This window comes from Zosterops lateralis (genome assembly GCF_965231275.1).
Source record: "Zosterops lateralis genome assembly, chromosome: 2".
NCBI classification, from domain to species: Eukaryota; Metazoa; Chordata; class Aves; order Passeriformes; family Zosteropidae; genus Zosterops; species Zosterops lateralis.
This window is the reverse complement of record NC_139763.1, coordinates 16,677,238-16,698,667: the sequence shown is the minus strand read 5'-3', so window position 1 is coordinate 16,698,667 and position 21,430 is coordinate 16,677,238. Positions and strand designations below refer to the sequence as shown.

The 21,430-nt window shown below is 39.3% G+C and overlaps 1 protein-coding gene across 3 annotated transcripts in view; it reads left to right on the top strand.

Annotated features, from left to right (window-relative positions):
* The first annotated feature begins 737 nt into the window (after positions 1-737).
* The window catches only part of CDKL5 (cyclin dependent kinase like 5), a 130,313-nt gene continuing 109,620 nt past the window's right edge, over positions 738-21,430 (top strand). For all 3 annotated transcript variants that reach the window (XR_014589275.1, XM_083854576.1, XM_083854575.1), the window contains exon 1: positions 738-784. The gene's annotated coding sequence lies outside the window, so the exon portion shown is untranslated. The remainder of the gene's footprint in view (positions 785-21,430) is intronic.

Here is a 21,430-nt window from a genome sequence, read left to right as displayed (position 1 = left end):
AAGGGAGAAATGCTGAAGGGCTGGAGGCATGTTCACCGCGTCAGGAGCTGATGTGGGAAAAAAAAAAAAAAAAAAAAAAAGAAAAAAAAAAAAGATACTGACTTTAACCATCCCCTGCCGCTCTCCTCTCCTCCCATCCAGCAAAGGCAGCAGCAGCAGCTCCTCCGGCGCCTCTCCCGCCTCCCCGCCCGCACCCGGGTGACAAACGGCTCTGCGTGCCGGAGGCGGGGACCAGTCTCCATGCCAAAAAAAGAAATTAAAAAAATAAGAAGAAGCAGCCCGTCCGTTCCGCGGAATCCCCCGCACGAAAAGCCCCCTGCCCCCTCCCCGCCAGGGAAGGACACATCTCTCAGACCCTGCCCCGCTGCCGGGGACTGGCCCCCCGCCCCTGCACCTGCGGTGGTGTCCCCGTGTCCCCTCTGACCGGACCTGTCCCGGGACCCCCCAGCGCGACCCCCGAGCCCGCGCCCCCCGGACCCGCGACCCCCGCCCGCCGCGCCCCAACCCCACCGCTCCCGACCGGGGCGGGGCCAAGGGGGCGGGGCCAAGGGCGGGACGGTGGGCCCACGGCGAGCTGCTATTGGCCGAAGCGGCGTGGGCGGGGCCTGATGCCCCCCTGGCTCCTCTGCTATTGGTGAGCGGAGACGTCAGTGCGGGCCGGGGGCGGGCCCTCCGGCCGGCGGGGCGGGCCGAGCGCGGCGGGCGGGGGAGCGCGGCCAGGGGGCGGCGGCGGGCGGGGAAGCGCCGCGGGCGCAGCGAGAGCGGCGGCGGCGCCGGAGCGCAGGTAGGGGACCCGCACCGCGCCGGGAGCTCGCCCCGCGTTCCCCGCCGCCCTCACCTGTCACCGACCCGCTGCCGGGCTCCTGCCGCCGCTGCGGCGAGACAGCCCCGCGCCTCGCCCCTTCCCTCGGCTCCCCGAACGTCTCCTCTCCTCCCCGGCCGCCCGCGGTTCCCCCGCCGCCGCCGGGGCCGCCTGCCGCCCTCCTCCCGCCCCGCCGGGGCCGCTCCGCTCCCAGCCCGGGTGCGCCGGGGGGCCGGGAGGGGCCGGGGCGAGGCTGCGGGGCCCGGCGGGGTCCGGCGGGGTCCGGCGGGGCCGCTCTCGGGAGGGGCAGAGCCCGCCGGGGGTGCCCGGGGCGGGGGAGCCGCCCGAGGGATTCCGCCCCTGAGCCCGCTCTCTCCCCCTTCCTCCCTAACGCCTTCTTCCCTCGCGCTGGAAGGGCTTAGGGCTTTTGCTAAAAAAGATGCTCCATAGAGTATTATGATTTGGAGGAGGCAGTGTTTCTCTGTTGGGTGGGTTTGGGATTTTTTTGTGTGGTTTTGGGTTTTTTTAAAAAAAATATTTTAATCAGTCGGCCTGTTGCTGGGCTTGTGCATTGTCGGTGCCGGTTGTGAGAAAACGTACCAGTTGTTCAGGGTAGGCAGGTGGTGATGGAGAGCGTCAGAGGGGACAACACCCAGGAGAAAAGGCTGCTCCTCACCTCCAGCCGCTGGGAGGATGAGGGATGCCGGGATTCCCGTCGCTGGGCTATTCCTCCCTTCTGCTCTCAGCTTTCATCTTCTCTATTGCTGGTTGAGCAGGGAAACCTCGGTTGCTGCCCTTGGGGAGTATACGGAAGGCAAAAGGATTTTTTTTTTTTTTCCCAGCAGGGTTTTGTGTATCTGCAGCAATGCCTCTTGTAGGTCTGGAGGAGCAAGAAGCTCCTATTCCGTTCCCTATGCAGGTGAGGGCTGTGCAGGCTGTTGCTGAGGTGCTCCAGCCGCCGATCCTCCTCCGCCCGCAGCGCGCCGTGCCCACCATGGCTGCGGCAGGTACCCGCTGCCTGAGCCAGCCACATCCCACTCCTGCCACGGGGAACTGCTGCCTGAGCCAGCCACAGCCCCCTCCTGCCACGGGGAACTGCTGCCTGAGCCAGACACAGCCTCCTCCTGCCACGGGGAACTGCTGCCTGAGCAGCCACAGCCTCCTCCTGCCATGGGGAACTGCTGCCTGAGCCAGCCACAGCCTCCTCCTGCCACGGGGAACTGCTGCCTGAGCCAGCCACAGCCTCCTCCTGCCATGGGGAACTGCTGCCTGAGCCAGCCACAGCCCCACTCCTGCCATGCACTGATCCTGCATATTCCTGGGTGCCGTGCCTCGGGCAGGGGAAGCTGTTACCTGACTTGTGCTCGGCAGGCTTCTCAGGATGGTGATACATTAGTCACGGTTACACACGGAGGAATCATTTGTTACAGATACTGTTTATCTAGTAAAGCTTTGCAAGGTCTCAAACAGGCTGGAGGAGGATGTTCAACAGAGGAGGGCTGGGAAAATCCGTTTGCACACTGATAAACGCAGATCGCAAGTGGCTCTGCAGTGTTGCAGGGGAGAAGTTTAAAATTGTCCTCTTAGTTTCTTTTGTTTTCCTCATGCCTCTCTGCTGTTTTTCAGAGAGTTGTTGAGGATCACCAGCTTCAGTGTAATGAGTGATCAAGTCATGTGTGTGGCCAGCTGGTAGTGGCTCCTTGGCTGGTACAATCTACAAGCCCCACTTAATTTTACTGTCTTTGTGTACACTTAAGTATTTATTTCCCAGATGTGGTGTAAGTGTGTCAAAATTTAGCCCTTCAGATAGTCTTTTGGGTTTGCCCAAAACAGCATGATCGTTAAGACTGTTCTTGTCTTAGTGTGTGTGCTTTTAACAGCAAAAAGATCTGCAGTTGGCAAAAAAAAAAAAAAAAAAAGAAAAAAAAAAAAAAGGCAAGCTTTTTATAAAATATATTTGTGTGTAGTAGAAGCACGAAGTGCCATTTTTAATAGGTGGATTGAATAAGAAAAGTATTGGCCTTTTCTATTGTACAGACTTAAATACTACCTCTAGTTGTGTGGGTGTTCAAAATTTCTCTCATTTTGCTCATTTGGCAATAGGAAGGAAAATCTCCCCCTCTGTACTTCTGGCAAGATATTCTTCAAGGAGAGATCTCTTGCCTCAAGAAGCCTCCACATTGAATAATTCTCAAGAATATCCCCTTGTTTGTCAGTATTTACCTAAAACTGTAGTACTTAGGTGATTACGTCAGAATTGTGTCAAAATCTTGGTTGCCTTGTTTTAGCTCCTTAGATTTTTCTAGCACACAGAACTGGATGGCACATTGCAACTGGTGAAAGACCATATTTTATAGAAGCATGGAAAAATCTAAAGCTGTAGAAATCAAGCATTGCAAGGAGCAAATGCTATATCATATTTTAGATCTTTTAGAATTAATTTCAGTCGGTGTTGGACCTGCTGTTGAAAGTAATTATCTTTAAAAATACACATATAAAAATATTTCCATTATGCTTGTTTTTTAACTTAATGTGGACAATTTTAGTCAATCTGATATATAATCCATGGCTAGTTTATCTTAAAGGGTTTTTTTTAACATTTTAGATTGGAATTTTATGGAAGCTGAAACTAGATATTGTTTTGATTCCTTTTGTCTGACTTAAAAATGAGAGTTACAATAAACCTGTTAGTGTTGTACCTGATGTGCCCTGGCTTAGTTTTCAAAACTTGGTGTTGAAACAAAGAAATTGCAAATCCTTTTTAATGTTCTCATAGATCCTATCAGTTTAGTTTAATAATAATGGGGGGAAAAATAGACTTGGAGACTTTAGTACTGAAATGCATACTCCAGCTGTATGTTCCTAACAAACCCCTTGAGATTATACATTTCATAAGCCTTCTTTACAAGTGAAGCAGCTACCTGGAAGTGTAAAAAACTGTATCATCAGTACAAAGAGAGGCTCTTTATAAAATAGAGGTTTGGGTTAGTCTGGTGGAAACTGTTCTTGGAGCACTGATCTAATTAACATCATGTTCCACTATTTAATTAACATCATGTTCCGGTATTTAAAGGGTGGCTGCAAAGAGGATGGAGACTCCCTTCTGCAAGTAGTCCCATGGAAAAGATGAAAGGTGATGGGTACCAGTTATTCCTGGGGATATTCCAGTGGGATATGAGAGGAAAATTTTTCACAACAGGACCAGTCAGCTGTAGGAATAATCTTCCCAGGAAACCATTGGATTCCCCAACACTGGATACTTGTAAGACACAGCTGGAGAGGGTCCTGGGCCGTCTTGTCTAGATTGTGTTTTCCAGGAAAGGTTGGTCCAAATGATCCTTGAGGTCTCTTCCAGCCCGGTGTTCTGTGTACTGCAGTCCCAGGGTGGCCTTACACTGGCAGTGGCTATTTCTGTTGTTGTATGGAGCAAGACCATGTGAGTGGGAGGAGAGCTAAGACTGGAAGTACAGGGTAGAATAACAGAATAATTTCTGCAAGCAGAAAACACCCTCTCTATATATATTGAAAAGTCAGTTCAGTGCTGCTATAAAAATAACTATTTATAATGCTGACTATATATGGAAACTCTTGAAAACTGTTCACATGTAAGCACTGGGTTCACTCTCTCTCAAATGTATAACAGCAGTAGAAATACAGAAAAGACCTAACCAACAGTTTTTCCTAGGTACTATTTAAGTTCTGACTAAGATATGAGTTCTTATTTATGAAATCTTTTTTTGATTTTATGCTTATTGTGTGTGAAGTATGAACATGGGTCATGAAACAGTAATGAAAGAACTACCCTGGAAACGTGTTGACATGGAGGATAAATGAAGTAATTGTGAACTATGTGCTCATCATGTGAAAGGAACAAGAATGCCTTATATTTGTCATAATTTCCATTTGAGAATTTTAAAGAATTTTTACTATTACCCATAAGCTAAACCTATAAACTCTAAATTATTATATTGATTTTTACTTTAGAACATAATCATTCTGATGTTATTTCTAACATGAGAATGATGAGTGTTTGTATTATAATGAATAATAGAATTAATTTCCTGGTTCCAAATTCTGTATTTTGACTCTGATACTTTAGTATCTAGATTAGGATTTGTTTGTGCATGGTTATACCAGTGTTCTGCATCAGAAGGAGTAAGCATTAATTTTACAATATAAATTAAAACATACATTAAAACAATGCATAAACTGAGGAAATCACTATTACAATATCAGCCCTATTGCTGAGTCTATGCAGTTTCATAATATTAAATGTGGATGAGGGAAAAATGTTACATTTCTGAATGTTCACAAGAGTAATGTATTCAGCTTTTAACAATATTTTTTAAAATTTGAAACATGATAATATATTTCTTTGTCACTGGTAATGAAGATATTTTAGCATGGCAGAAATAGTTGTATTAGATATCTTGACTAAGTCACAATGAAAGAATAAAATAAATGTAAAAGGTGCTGCATGTCTTAAACTGTGTTGCTATAGAAATATTGCATATATTTTTTTCCTCCCTTCTCTGAAGCAACTGTGAGAATTTAATTGGAAATAGGTTAGCTTTCAGAGAACTTCCATACCTGTTTCCTTTATGCAAAGTAACTTTCAGAAATGAATGTATGGGCTCTCGAGTTAGTTGTGTTCCTCTTCTTAATCATATGACATTTGAGATGTAAGTTACGTTTAGCTGATGTGGAGTAAAAATAATCTATTACTGTGTTTTAAAATGAGGAAAATGCATATGGATTAGTTATTAGATGATGACTTTCTGTGATACTGAACTCTTAGATTCCCAGAAGCTTTTAATTCTAGCTTTAGTGTAATTAGTTTTATTTTTCTAGCATTTCTTCAGCAGAGATGTTTGTGTGTTCCAGCTTGGCTTCAAATTTCAACTAATATAGCCTTTTAGTGTTGGAATTGCCTACTAGTGTCTTGAAATTTAATCCTTTAGTTATTTATTAACAATAATAGGATAACTTAATTTAACACTGACACTTATTTAGAGAAAAGAATAAAATCATAGTGTGATGATGTAGTTGGCATTTACAAGAAATACTTGCCTGGCAATATTATTAAAAAAAAAAAAAAAAAAAAAAAGGAAAGGGGGGAGGGAGAGAGAAAAACCTCGAAGTGTGAACCAATTTCTAACTGAATCTTCAGTATGCCAGCCACATAGAGCTCCATTATTTTGGCATTTTGTATCACTTGTGTCTGTTAATGTGTTCTCACAGATGACTGTAGTAGTACAGATGTTGATGGTAACACACTGCTGTATTCAACTGAAGGAAGGGGAGGATGTAGCTGCAAGGTTCAGTAGAATAAAATATTTATTCAACAATTAAGTATCAAAAAAAAAAATTCTTGGAGCTCAAATAGGAAACCAAAACTTTTTTCTCTCATTTTTCCTCTTCATAATTAGGAGTCAGCATTTAAAAGTCATCCTGTATTGTAGGAACTGTACATTTCTAAGTGAATTTGGAGAAACAGTTTACACTTAATATGATTTCTGTGTAGAAATATGTTTTGGATGACTCCATCATCAAATTCATAGAAGTTGGGATCCTAAAACAGATTTTTTTAAACTGCTTACTAAATTTGTGGTTCTCTGGGATTGCTATCTGGTGTAGAAACACCCAGAGTTTTCCAGTGTGTTTAGTTTACTTTGAGTTAGTGCTTATGAAGTGAGCAACTCCTCAGCTGTAAAGTCCCACTTTATATGCCAAATAAGTGCAGGTACATCACTGAGGGCTTTTCAGTCTCATCACTTCTGACTTTGAGAGGGCAGATCCTTCTGTTTGGCCTGCAAGTGATATTCTGGGTAATATTTTAACTTGTTAAACCAATCTGATTTCATGGCTGCAAAATAACTGCCAGCTTTTTAAGCTTTGTACTTATATATTTTTATCTTTAAAGCACAGGATCTTTTGAATTTAACTTGATAGCAGAATAAATTTGTGTTTATAAGCATTCGACTTGTTGCTATATTTCCTAAATTTAAGAAGGTCATATTTCTTTTTTTTGTGTGTATTTTTCATATAATTCACTTCTCAAAAGCTCCCTGTGTTTGTCTCGGCATACATCAGCACTATGCTGGTGTTGGTAGCACAGAAGGTCCAGCGTGCCCTGAATGCTGGGGGCTCGTGATGCTTGGTGGTGTGTGCTACTCTTCTCTCCTCTCCCTTTTCATCTGGATGCATTTCCAGGTGATGGTGAAGAGGATGGTGTTCTGGTGGGAGATCTGTAGTAGACAAATTTCAAACGTCTGCTGGAAGGATTTGGGTATTACCCTCTGCTGGCTCTTACTCTTTCCACGCACACTGACATTTGTTGTATCTTGCATGTTGCAGCATATCATGTTAATTGCAGGTTTGTCACAGGCGTTTTCAATGAGTAAGTGTAGTGTACTTTGGTCATTCTGCTTCTTTCAAGATGGTGAGAGTGTTTTCTTTGTTTGTTTTGGTTTTGGGGTTGGTTGGTTTTGTGTTGGTTTTTGTTTGTTTATTTTTGTAGGCTGCATTTTTGGCTGTTACCTGAAATATTAATAGCAAAACTGAGGTGGATGGAAGGTGGGTTCATGTCATAGTCAGCTGTTCCTAAAGATCTTCTTGTCAGACCTTTTACACTTGTTCTAAATTCTTGTTGACCTCTTGTGTTTGATAGAATTTCCCAGTAGCTAAAAACAAATTGCAGAAAATTTTTCTTTTTCTGTTTTTTATTTTGAATGCTTGGCAGTATTTTGTTTATTCCCCAGAGTCACTTAAGCCCTCTCTACAAATATTTGTGCACATGGTGAGTTCAGCATGTGTTTAACTTCAGTTGCATTGCTTGTACAGGAGTGTATGCAGGATTAAGGCCCATCTGACTATGTGACCCCTTTCAGAGGTGAAGAAATCTTAAAGTTGTCAAAACATATAGCAGCTTGTATAGCATATGAAACTGTTTTTAACACGTCTTAATTGATATTACAAGTTGATGTTCTTCAGAGTAGTTGGTAGGCCTACTGGAAGCTCTTCAGTGTTTTCTGTGTTGTGTAAATATAAACGCAATGATGATGAGCAGGAGGTGGGCATTGGTTTATAATACATTGCGACAAGTTTGCTTTTAATGTTATATACCATTTGAGTTTATTGTGCTTATGAGTTGGGTTATTTATATATTGGATTATTCATCCAAAAGTTAAAGCTGTTTGTTAGTCAAAAACTAGGCAATTGTCCTAGCAATGACAGTAACTGTTACTAAATTTCAGTTGTGAACCTCAGAATATACACTACTTTGAATTATAACCTTTTTCATTGCAACATGAGTGTTTACTGAAATGAGGATGAATCTATTAATAAATATAGAATACTCCCTCTCCAACTTTCTACTGCTGTTTTTACTATGATTGCGTAGGGTATTTTGAAGTGATAATTAACATCAGTGATGGAAAAGGGCCCTCAGGGTGTTTTCTAGGTAGACCTTCTGCTCAAAAGCAGTATTTTCTTAAATGTATGTTTATTCCTAAAATGTCAATTGGAAGAAGTCGTGTGAAATTAAATTATTATTCTTTTTCCAGGGAATACACACTTGCCTGCTCAGCTCATTTTAATGACACTGTTGCATTTTTTTCTCTTGAGCACTTAAAAAGAGAATTCTAACTAAAACAAAGCAAATGTCTTGGGTGCAAGCAGGCTTCCCCCCCCGCTTTTCTCTTGGCTCTGATCTGCCTCTATTTTTGATTCTACTCTTGATCTACCACATCCACAATGTTGCCATCAGGTTGTTTGCTTAACCTCTGCAAAAATGCTTCCAGTCTTCCTTTCCTTGCATGTCGGACAAGGGTGGAGTATTCCCAAATCCACCGCTCCAGGCATGTACACGTAGTATGCTGTCATCTACCTACATCTATAACCTTTTTCAAAAAAACCAAAGAAACCCCCAAATCCCCTGACCTTAACTAATCCTTTTATGGAAACACCTACAATGAATCTGTGCTGGCTTCAAAAGTTTCATGCTTTAAAAACTTGAGTCTACCTTATGGACCTCTTCACACTTTCCTGATCCATCTGTTCATCTAGCACAGCTTCTTCTCTATCCCTTCACACAATCTTAGGCTGTTGAGATGCAAGACGCCTTTGCAGATCCTTTAATTGGTAGTAGTCTTTATTTTTACTTCTCTACTTTTTTTCGTATTTCTTGAAAAACAAAACAGACCTCCCCCCCACACTGAAAAAAAAAAAAAGAAAAAAAAAATAGACAACCTGAGAAAAACCCTACCCTAAAAGCTCGTGCTTTCTTTCTCCTTTCCTTGATGGCATTATTATTTTAAAGGATGTTTCAAATTACATGCCATTATAATGTTTTTATGCAACCATTCTTTTTCTCCTTAACTGTGAAATCTTGTTTGGGTACAGCTTGTGTTTAAAGGCAGTTATTTATGGAGCGCTGTGGCTGTACATCGTGATGTACAGTCAGTAATGTGTTGATCCAGTAAGTCTACAGACTAAAGCTACTACTTTATGCAGTATAGCCCATTATAAAACAGAAAACCTTGAAGTGGGGAGTGGCTAGTGCTGATGAAATGCTTTGTGGAACAGGTGGGACTTCAAAGTTTTATTTTAGTTTGAGGGAAGGTTGCTTATGCAATTGTTCCATCTGTCCATCCATCTGTCCATTAGCCTGTCCTCCCACTCTGCCAGTCACTTCTGAACTGCTTGCCCAATTCCTAGTTGACTTTGGCAGAGTGTTCTCCAGCCCTTCTGCACGCATATACAGGTCTGACAGAAACAGGCAGATGGTTAGAGAAGAGATTGGGCAAGAAATGGGGAATCCCAGTCTGTGTGACTGCAGCTGGCCTGGAGTAATAACCGCCAGGGCATTTGCTGCCTTTTGCTAGGTCAGAGTGCATAGGGAAGGTCAGATGGAAAGTGGGATAGTCATGATGCTGCTGCAGTAGGTTTTTGCATGTGCATGACGGGAGGGAAGTCACAGGGGCAATAACTGGAGGATGTTATTGTAGGTGAGAAGCAAGGGTGTGTGTTCTCAGGGATGGTTATGGGACCCAGAGTTACTGTGGGAGACCTGTTTGATGGTCTAACAGGTTTTTAAAGAATTTCCTGTCTGATGGAATTGGGTAAAGAGCTGCTTGGCTTAGACCCATCATGAAGAGCAAGGAGGAATAGGTGGCATAGAAAACATCATCTGATGTACGTGGGTAAGAGGTTGTGCATATCCTATAAAGTCAGTGACAGAAATATGAAATATGAACTGTCAGCCAGCCAGGAGGAACTTCAAACATACAACCTCATATATAGAAATGAGGGGGATTAGAGAGAAAAGAGGTGCTGTAGCACAGCAAATCAAATTGAAATAATCAATGTATTTCTTGAAAAAAATCAGAGGGCTCAAATGAATTTTTCAACCTAGGATTTAAAGAAATATGTAGCTTCAGTGCAACAAATGTGTTACTTGACTCTCTTTAAAAACTTTACTACTGGTATAAATAAAAACACATTTCAGTACGAAGGTGACAGTGTGGGATGCCCACACTAATAGTAACAAAACAGTCTTTTCAGAAGGTGAACCGTGACTCTGCTTTTCCCAAGCAAATAGCTATTCCTGTCATTTGGAGATCATTAATTCTGTTTCAGTAAATTCTATACACATTGATGTTTTAGTTGCCTAAAGCTCTGTGAGTGAACAACATATCTGAAAAAAAAAAAAAAAAAGGCATGGGTTTCCATCTATTAACCTAGTTGTTTTTCAGTTGCTTCTGCTGACTCAATAATATTATGTGATGTAACTCACAGAAAAAAAATCCATGTATATTTTTAATTAATGTATTTGAAACTTAAGATTGTTTTAACTATAACTTTCGATGCATGGAGATGTTTGTTTTTTCTTCTTCCGAGATAAATCACATTTGTTTATATAAATCACTGTAAAATACAGTGACTAAAATTGTATTGCAGATAATATGTATGGATGAGGGGAGATAGGAAGATACTTGTATTAAGGTCAAAGTCTGCTTGCCTTTGATTGTACAAAGTACTGAACAGCCCTGGGAGGTTTGGAGGCCTGTCCTGTATTTTTCCATATCTCTGAAATGGGTGACCTTTTGTTTGACTGTTCCAGTTATAGTCACTTAAAATAACATTTGAGCTATTGTTGGCTATTTCACTGAGAATGGAAGGCAGATCAAGCTTGTTATCTCGCTGCTCTTCAAAGAATTAACCAAGAGGAGGTATGCTGTCTTTAAAGAATTAGTCTACACAAAGCTTCAATGATAGTGAGAAGAGGTTGTTCAGTCATTGAAAAAATAAATAAGCAGTTTACACTAGCAAATTTACTTTCCCACTTTAAAATCAATGGGTAATTCTTAAAAAAACTATTTCTTACATCTTTTTAATATCTCAGATTCTAAAAGAATTTGTTAATAACAGTTGTAATTTTGTGCCTATCAAAGTATTGTGGAATATTTCTTCCTCACTTTTGGATATTCTGATTTTTTTTTTTTTAATCTCTTTGTAACTTGTGAGGTGCAGAAACAGTTACAACATATCAGTTCCCACCAAATTGCCAAGTCCCATACACTTTTTGCAATCCAAAACCATTCAGATCCCCTAATTTGGGGAATAACTTCTAATATTGAATATACAAGGTTGATGGTGTAGGGCATGAAAGTGTTGTAATGAGTCCATGAATGTAATGCATGAAAATAAGAATGTGTTTTTATGGATTAAATAAGAATATGTTGGTCTCAAAGGGCTGTAAGGGCAGTAGGATGGGACCCCCAGCTAATTTCTGCTTCTGGAAGTTGCTGTACAGATGAATGACCTGATCACTTCCACTTTCTTCAACCTGTTGTGGATGTAACTAATACTTAGAAAGGAAAACACGGTATATTTCCTACCCTTACAGCTGGTTTTGCATACAGTGCTGAGAATGAAATAGTGGAAACTGGATTGCAGTAGTGAAATGGAAGCAGGGATGAAAGCAAGACTATTCTGTTGAGCATATTTACAGATCTTTATCTGCTGTGGAGCTCTAACCCTGAGAGAGCCTGTGATGGGTAATCTGGAAGAATGTGTGCATTAATTTGACCATGTGATTGAGGGGGGTCTGGTACAAGGCTGTGGTGAGAAGTTGCCCCTTTGGATAAGGCTCCCACTGGCCTGGAGTGTTCCTGCTCAAGGTGGAGCACAGGTGAACATTATGCCACTGTATAATGCAAGTATGGCATTACACTGTGGATAGCAGTCCTAGTGCTATGTTGCTAATATTTGAGAGAATATGTTGTGTTCAGGATTTAAACTGGGAGGCTGCAGATTCAGTTTGATGTTTAAAGTGTGGGATTTGACAGCTCAGTATGGAACATATATATTTGTACAATGTTAATTTACATTTTTTAAAGTTGTTTCATGGCTCATTCATATCTCTTGGGATGAAAATCCAGTCCACCAGTGAAGCGGAAATAATTAGATTTTATTTGAGGTGCAATGATAGATAAAGATTAAAATGGACCTCTAGGATCAATTACATTTGTGTGATACATGGTAAATTTTTTCCTAACTTCCTTTTCCTTCTCTAATAGACTTTGCCATTTTATTGAGGAACTGCAGGATAGATTAAATTACATATGGCTGACTGTCGTGGTAAAGTTGTGTGCTGTAAATAAGAAATAATTTTGAATATGATGTGAATTGCTTAATGTCTGCAAATGCCTGGTAGTTACATAGAACAAGATATTGTTCTATCTAACATAGATTTTTGGCATGGTACCGCAGTAGAAGTGGCATCATAGTGGGCCTTCACCTGAAGTTTGAATCTGTAAGGAAAATAATGAAAGCTGAGATCGTTTTCAACATGTGATAACCTTGCTTTTGTCTAGTTACATGTTGCAAGCAAAAGCACAAGGATATTGCTGCAGTGTAGTGTGTGCTCACATTTAGTGAGCTCTGTGGGGCTACTGGTAGAACAGTAAATGGTGCTGAGCACCTACGTATCTGTAAGCTAGATAATGTCCTGTCATGTGTGCTTTAAGATTGATTTTATGAGTACAAAAATGTACAAAATACACTGTTAATGCTCTACAATTTTGTTATAAATCAAGCTGTTGAACAGTTACAAGAATCAGATTATTTTTAATTACAGAATGCCTTAATGGAATATTTATGTAAGAAATAACACCATGCTAAGAACTTATTTTCTCCTGATTGTTTTTGTTTGTTTGTTTGCTTGGTGGTTGTTGCTGTTTAAATATGCCTCCAAAATACATGAGCAGAAGAGAATTTTTCGGAAAGGTATATGGATTACTGAAACATGAAGAAGTGTTTTTAAATAGTGTTCAAGAAAGTCATCTGGAGTATGTACATACTGAAATACTTCAATTTGATAAGTCTTTTTCCATTTTCTCTGATTAAATGAGGACATGTAGACATTCTCTTTTAAATATTGTTCCTTAACAATACAGAATAAAGTAATAGATGTTGTGTTTATCATTTTTATCATAACTCACGATGCTTTCTAATAATTCCATCGGAGGAAAACAATGCTGCCATTTAATTAGAAGCAAAAACCCAAAGGAAGATGAGAAACAGCTCAAACTAATCTTAAAAATAAAAGATGAAAGCAGGGGTTGATCAATTGCACTGCAGTTCCTTAGAGAAATGTAATGTTTCTGAAGGAGAAACATATAAAATAAGTTTCCAAATTGATTTCAAGATGTCAATAGTGGGGCAGAAAACTGCATGTGCCAGTGCTATTTATGGTACAGCTGTGACTGGAGTGCTAAAAACAGGTGGAATATAAGTCAAGATAGCAATTGGACTAAATTCCAGGTGAATAAATTCTAGGGTGCAGCCATTGACTAAGGCTTTCTTTGGTTCATTACTGTGGTCCTAAAATACTGTGAACCCAGCATACCTGAATTAAAATCTAAACACTGTTAAACATACATCCTTATGACCCTTTCATAACAGAAGAATTAGATGAAAACAGGAATTTGTCCTTTGGTAGTGAGAAACTGATTTAGGTAAGGTGTTGTGTAATTAGGAGTTACTTACCTGCATTTGTTCTATGATGAAAGCTCTATATTTTCTATCAGCATTTTTGGGAGTCCATGTTTTCAAACTAGTAGTCTGAGCTTCTTTGTTTAAAAGTCTACTAGAATTGTGGGATATAATACACTGTACCTATTCCTTCAAGGAATTTAGGTAACAAGGTATTATGAACTGTGGTATAAATGACTGACCGATTGTTCAAAGTTATTAAATGAAGTAAATAAAATGTAAATTAAATTTGGAAAGAGTGGGAAAAAATAAAAATCTGTGCTGTATAAGGAGTTGTGCTGAGCAGGACCTGAAAATGTACTTTGAGTTCCATGAATGGGCTTATTTAATTGCCTTGTTTTGCATGTTTTCCAGTAGAAGATTTGTGAAACAAGGTGGAGAAATACAAACTGGAGCAAACCTTGAGAAAACAGAAATCTGTAGCATCCTTATGCTTTTTGGTATAAACTGTGAACCTTCTGAGCTGTATCTGAACTTGCTATGTGGTTTTCACCTTTGTTGCTTGGCTCTGATCAGGGTGGCACCTTTATTCTTTTATCCCTCACTTTCCAAATGCTGTTGCTTGTAGAATTTTAAGGTAAAAAAGTGGTTAGTATTTTCTTTGGCACTTATTTGTAATGATTCTTTTAAACAGTGTAATAGTCAAGTAGCCCTTTTGCAAAATAAACAACATAATTTTCCCCAGTTATCTGGTAATGCTATTAACTGTCCCTCTATTGTAAGTATTTCTTGCAGCAGAGGCACAGCTTAATGGAATCAGAGCTGAAGGATGTGAACAGCAGTAGTTTTTATCTATTCTACTTGTATCAGAAGGTAGAGGTTAAGTGGAAATGAGTTTTGCTGGTGCATGTACTGAGAAGACATTTTAGATAGATTGTGCAGCTTTGTCAGTGACATGAGGTGGGATGTTCTGAGCACTCCTCAGTGTTCCTGCATCTACCTCTGTACACTGGAAGTTGTTTGGAACTCCTTAATCTTCTCCTTTTGATAGTGGAGTTCTTGGTTCAGCATTTAAGAATACTGACTAGAAACCAAACATGAAAAGTCTCCCTAGATTATAGACTGCTTTTAAGATGGAATACTGAGGTATGCTGAGCTCTTTTATTCCGTGAAAATTGTAATTTCTCCCTAAAGTTCCAGTACTGTCCTTCACTGTTGTGTCCATTTGTATTAAAGAAATTAATGCTATTTAACTGCATAATGCATTTGTTCTTCTAACTGGGACACAAAGCCCCACTATGATTTCAATAATATTTCTCTTTTGAAGACTTAAGGCCTGGTAGTAATTAAGTCATAATTACATAAACTTTACATTTCTAGCTTTGCAGTTCAGTTGTACTTACATAAAAATAAAATAAAAAGCAAAGCCATAATTGATGAATGAGGTGATAGGATGTGGATGTAGCAAGAGGGGAAGCATTGTAGCATTGCTTGTGAGACTGGGGGAGGAGGGGGAAGTGTGTTGCTGTAGTACATCTATAAACACATTTTAAAATACTGTAATTCAGTAGGCTAACTTGCTTTTTCAGCGGTGGGAAATACACCTTTAAAGAGATCTGCTCTTCTGCTCTGTTTTACAGACAGCCTAATCTGTCATTTCTTGGGTTTTCCAGTGTGAGTTGTTCTGTTTGATAGGCTTCTACAGTTCTGAAATTTTTTGGGGAGAACTTCAGCAAATGTTGCAGGAGATTAGAGAGAAGAAGGAGAAAAAAAAAAATTGTGGTTGGGAAAAAATCTGGTGAAATATCGAGATCTATGCTTCTGTGGTATTTTTTACCATTTAAGAACTTCACGTTTAGATGCAGTCGTGTGCTGTATCAAGTAGAAATAGAAAAAAGTTTCAGTCTGCACTTCATTTACATTCATTTTCACTAGATGAAAAAAAAGCATTAACTTAATTCAATCCCTTTCTGTTTCTCTGAAGTTTCAAGCCCTGTGTAACCCTGAAGTGAAGCCTACCTCTTTTAATTTTTATCCTTAAACAGCATTACATTCTTATAAATAGACCACTTATATGCTAGAGAAATACTGTGCATATGGTTTATAAATGTAAGATGATCTTAAGTGAAGTCTTTCGTATGTTACGTGGGGTTTTAATCTTCTTGTTTTTTTTTTTTTTCTCTGCCTACTTCTACTCTCCAAATAGGGTTTTGAAGCTCTTCAGTTGAAGTATTGAGAAGACATCTTTTGAAAATTATAGCGAACTGTGTCTTATTGATTGAACAAAAGAAAAAAAAAAGGACTGAAACTAATTAACTAATTGTCTTTAATCCTAGCTGATGCTCTAAGAGTTACCTTTAGATAGTTGCAATACACAGTCACATTTTGAAGACTAAAAAAACTGTAGCCTTGGTATTTTTGTTTAAAGATGTGTCTGTGATAGCTTATCCGTAATGGTGACAGTAATAAAGTGAAATACTAAACTAGAGCTATTCACCAAAGTCCTATTTCCTGTCAATATCCCAGAAAACAGAATAATACAACGTGTCTATTCCAAATTAACTGATTGGAAGCTGATGCTCAAATTCTTGTTTCAAATGAGACAGTAATGCATTGATCAGGTACTCTGAAAGAAGGGAACATGCAAGAAATCATTCTTCTCTGGAAGACTGATACCTATATGTAAAAATTAAACTATTTGCTAGGCTCTGCTGGGGGGTAGGAGGTGTAGGAAGTTCTACTTTGTTAGTCATCTACATATGGAAGCTCTACTGTTATTCTGCTGCACGTCCTGGTGGCTAACAGCTTAATATATGGTGGAATTAACATCAGCTATTAAGGTTTTAAAGCTTATTGATTTTTGTAAAGGTATATATCATAAGTGGAAATCATACTCACAGGAACTTGTGCTTTCTATTACTTTCCTGAGCATGAAAATTCACTATTATTGCCTACAGGGTTTATTTTACAGCAGCAGATCATGTGACAGTGTCTTCAATATTAGTCTTTTACTTACGTTTTCTACATCTGGATCTGTATAATACTTGTTTATGCTGCATATTTATGGCAGGTACAAGATGTAGTAAAGAAAATATATTATTTAGGATCAGTTCTTTTTACAAGGCATTTTGTTTCATGATGGGTGTAGAATTCTGTTGTTAATCATATTTGTGTGCTAATCAATGGAAACAAATTGAAGGAGATCAGAAAATACTGAGAGTGCTAGTTCCATGTTGTTCTATGCTTTTGTATCAGGTAAAGAAATGCTTTCAAACCAGAAAAAATGTCTTTTCCTTCTCAGGAAGACTTCCATATTAAAAAATTTAATTGTAACCCTTAATGAGTGTTGAGATTAATGAATCAAGTAATCTGCGCTTCTTAAACTACTGAAAACACCCTATTCAAATTCCATTCTAGTTCAATTTAAACTGATAAAATTACACTTAATAGCTATTAGATCAGTTTTACAGTAGTGTATTTCAAAAAACTAATGTCAAAAGGTAGTAGGGGTTTTCTTGATGCTACAAATCTGGAAAAAAAAAAAGGCAATTATTTGAAAGCATAAGCAGATAGTGGATGATGTTCTGTTTCTGCTAGTCAACTTAAATGGGAATTTCACAGCATTAAAAGCTGTACATTTTTTAAGCAATTGAAAGGAAGAGAGGGAATTATTAGTATCATAAAAAGTCCAGAGTTGGAAGGGACCCTTGAGGATCGTAGAGTCCACCTCCTGGTCCTGCACAGGATACCTCGAAAATCCAACCTTGTGCCTGAGAGCGTTGTGCAAACACTTCAAAATCTCTGTCAGGCTCAGTGCTGTGACCACTTCTCTGGGGAGCCTGTTCCAGTGCCCAGCCACCCTCTGGTGAAGAACCTTTTCCTAATAACTAATCTAAATCTCCCCAACACAGGATTGCCCCATCCCAAGTGCAGAACCTGGCACTTGCCCTTGTTCAGCTTCATAGGATTGGTGGTTGCCCAGCCCTCTGACTTAGGCAAATCTCTCTGCAGGGCCTTTCTGCCTTCAGAAGTCAACAGCTCCTTCCAGTTTTGTATGATGAGCAGTCTCACTTTGTATACCTTGAATATAAGTGCACTAAGTAGGCTGTTCTATTCTCTCCCTGCCCTCTTCAGCTCCCACAGTTCAGATTTGTCATTATAGCTGGCTTGCTACACTTAAACAGCACTCTGGTAAAATGAGAATAATCACTCCTGACTAGATGAAGTCATAAGAACACAGATAGGTTGTGACTATAGCTATAACTTAATAATTTTTGAAATTTCCAGGTTCCTGTGTTCTTTCAGACAGGTACCACTTAGCAGTGTTTTCTATATTCAATGAAAGCACTCTGAAGACATGGTGGAATGGAATGCTTTAATTGTTCTGCACTTCATGTGAGCTATTGTGGGTGAAAAATCCTTTTGCCCTGTATTAGTTTCTTGGGCATCCTAACCTTTTCTGTTAACAAGTACCCATTTTAGGTTCTTCAAATAAGGTACATGCTTTGTGGCCTTTCAGTAATGAATGTGACATTTTTAGAAAAAAAAAAATCTTTAACATATGGCTGATTTATTAGTCAGTCATTTTCAATTAACTGTTGTGACTTTTGGTTAGCTAAGGCAGTTTGCTTTTTTAGCTTGTTCTGTTCTGTAGAGTGATATTCTTTTTGCCTCTAAGTAAGGCTAATAGGTTTAAAACCTTGAGTAACTACTGTAATGGACTGCCTTAGTCTGCCACAAATCAGTTTATGATCCATCCAGAAATTTGTGTGTAAGGATGACATCAAGTTAACCTAACCTAGGTTTTACTTGCAAATCTGTATTTGGTAGATTATTCTTGTATTAAATTACTCTTCTTGTTACAACTGTCTTGTTGTCAACATTGCATGCTGTTATGCTCCTTTTAGTTTCTGGGGTATTTTGTTAAATAAACATTGTTTTGTCAAAATGTACAAAGCAGGGCTGTAGTGAAATCTAGATCTGAGAAAGTGATTATCTCACTTGACGACAGTGAGAACAGTACTACGTTTGGGGGCTGTGTCTGTACAGGGAGACTCTTTGGGAGAATATCAAGGGTTGTCCTTTCCTGATTGTAGCAATCTTATTCTATACTCATTGTTGCCTCCTGGCTCTTGTCAGAAACCACATGCTGGATTTGGTAGACATGTGGTCAATCAAGTGTAACTTTTTTACTGTCCTTGAAGGGTTGGATCTCAGTAAAGCTCCATTTTTTAGGCAGATGACAATACTTCATATAGACTCCTACTGTGTCAGCAGAGCCACAAATATTTGAAATACCTGTGGTCTGCAGGTCTTACTAGTGTTAATGATTTACTTTTGGCTTAAAGAAATAAGGAGCATCTAAAGATATGTAGTCTCCACCCCTTCTTTTAAAGAAAAAGATCTCAGGTTAATGAAAAATGCATAATCCTTTTTTTTAAGACATTGCCTGTATATTTTTTTTTTTGGGGGGGGGGGGGTTAGAAGAAGGATTTGGTAACCTAGGTGTGTTGATACCTACTCTGATTCCATATTTAGCAGTTATATTTTTTAGTGTCAAAGATGAGGGTTTTTACTTTTTTTATTTAGAATCTGCATTGGTATCTGTGAGGAAACTTTTTGGCTTGTGCAAAGCACAAGGTGAATCTCAAGGGAAGTAGAAGAGCCAGTACTAGGAGCAAATAGGAGAAGAGTGATGGTATCTTTCCCTGCTCATTAATTGCAAAGTGGGTAATAAATATGCATTTGACTTTTTTATTTATTTTTTTGTTTTTAGAGATTTGGAAGTACTAATGTTAGCCTTTCATTAGGCTGTGAGTCTTATGTCTAGCTGTTCACTGTGTGAATTACTAGGTTTATGATGGTTTTGTTTTAAATGGGAAGATTAGAATGTTTGTTCTCATCTCTTCCAAACATTTGAATGATTAAATGTGATAGCAAGTTACTTTCCATTTTCTAATGGTGAAAGTGTATTTGCCTTAAAAGATCCTCAAGGGAATTCAAGATAAAAAATTCCGTAACTGAAGTTGTTTGACTGTTAAATGAGTTTTTTGCATACTGCATTCATAACATAGACTAAAGCAATGTGTTTTGGATACATTCATAAACTATGGGCAAATGATCATGGGAAGAGGTTTTTACTGTTGTCTCTACCTGCTCTAGCCCAATGTTGTATTGGGACCATGGTGCACTAAAATAATTTTCTGGATACCTTCCTGTCTGTCAGCATCTAGCAGATGCCATAAATAGATCACATTTTTTGAACACAGTGGGGGAGTTTGAGGCTCCTCCGAAAACCTCAGGAACTCTTGAGAAAGAGAGAACATTAAAAAAATTCATTACGATGAATTAAATCATCGTGATGGAAGAATCGTAAGCAGATCAGAGGCCATTGTTTCAATGCCAGTTATATTCATTTATGTACCTGGGGAAAGGACTGCAAATATTATCTCTCTCCCCGATTTATATTGTTTCATTTGATGTAATATTAAATGTTATAATAGGCAGATGATACCTACAAATGGACATGCTTTTTCTCCCCAAGTGTCTGTCTGTGAGGAAAAGCTGTTGAGCAGTTCTTTGATATGTGGATGTAATTAGGAGGCCTTTGAATTATACCTTGTCAGTCTAATTGTAAAAGGTACATAGTACAGGCATCAATTTTGTAACAAAGTTAAAAAACTTAAAATTAATTTTCTTAGGGCTATGTTTTTTACTATGCCAGGGCTGACTGTCCCTGTGTGCTGAAATGGGAGAAGGATGTTAGAAGGGACCTTGTAAGGAAAGAGTTTTCCCTGGAGTCTCATCTTATCCAGTGTGGTGAGTAGGAGAGAGGACAGAATCCAGTCTTTCTTCCTTGATTATAGGAAACCATCCTTTCTAATTTGAACAATTATTGCTTAGTATACTCGTATACTCCAGAGAAATCATAAGTATGGTTAGAGTTAAGCAAGCAATGAAAAGGCTAAAACCTGTTGTTCTTGTGGGATTGGAAATGCATAGTCTAGTCCTTTTCAGTAACTTCTCACTGAAACCTTTTCTCTTCTTTGGTATTCTAAGTGCCAACCTTTTCCCCATCCATTCTGCATCTCCACAGCAAATTAAGGCTAAAATCCTGCAGAGAACCTGAGTCAGTGATGCATTTTTATGTTCAGTTCTAAGTGTGATGATTTTCTTGCTTTTAGGTCTGAGATTTTGTTGCATTATATCACTGTATTCTCCTGGTTACACTCCACAGTGTTCTGTCTTGGCTTTTTAGACTTGACAGATTTTTTTTTGTAATACAAAGTAGAGGATAAGCAGCTAATAAATCATTTACTATACAAACGAAACTACAAAATGAGGAGTAATCCAATGGTGAGGCAAACACAGGTAACTTAGAATGTCTTGAAGAGTAATTTCAGGCTGTATGCAACTTCTTCAAGGGGAGTTAAAGTTCATCTTGTATCTCTGTTTAATTTCATTGTCCTGAAGGAAGATGGCACAGCTTATATTGATTTTTCCAATAAAGAAAGCTAGTCTGGTAAAATAATTTCATTCCTGGAGCCTCTGATAGGGATTTTAAGTGAATAGCATATTACTTTAGTATTATTAGTGTTTTGGTGGTGGGTCATTCAAACTATTTCAAAA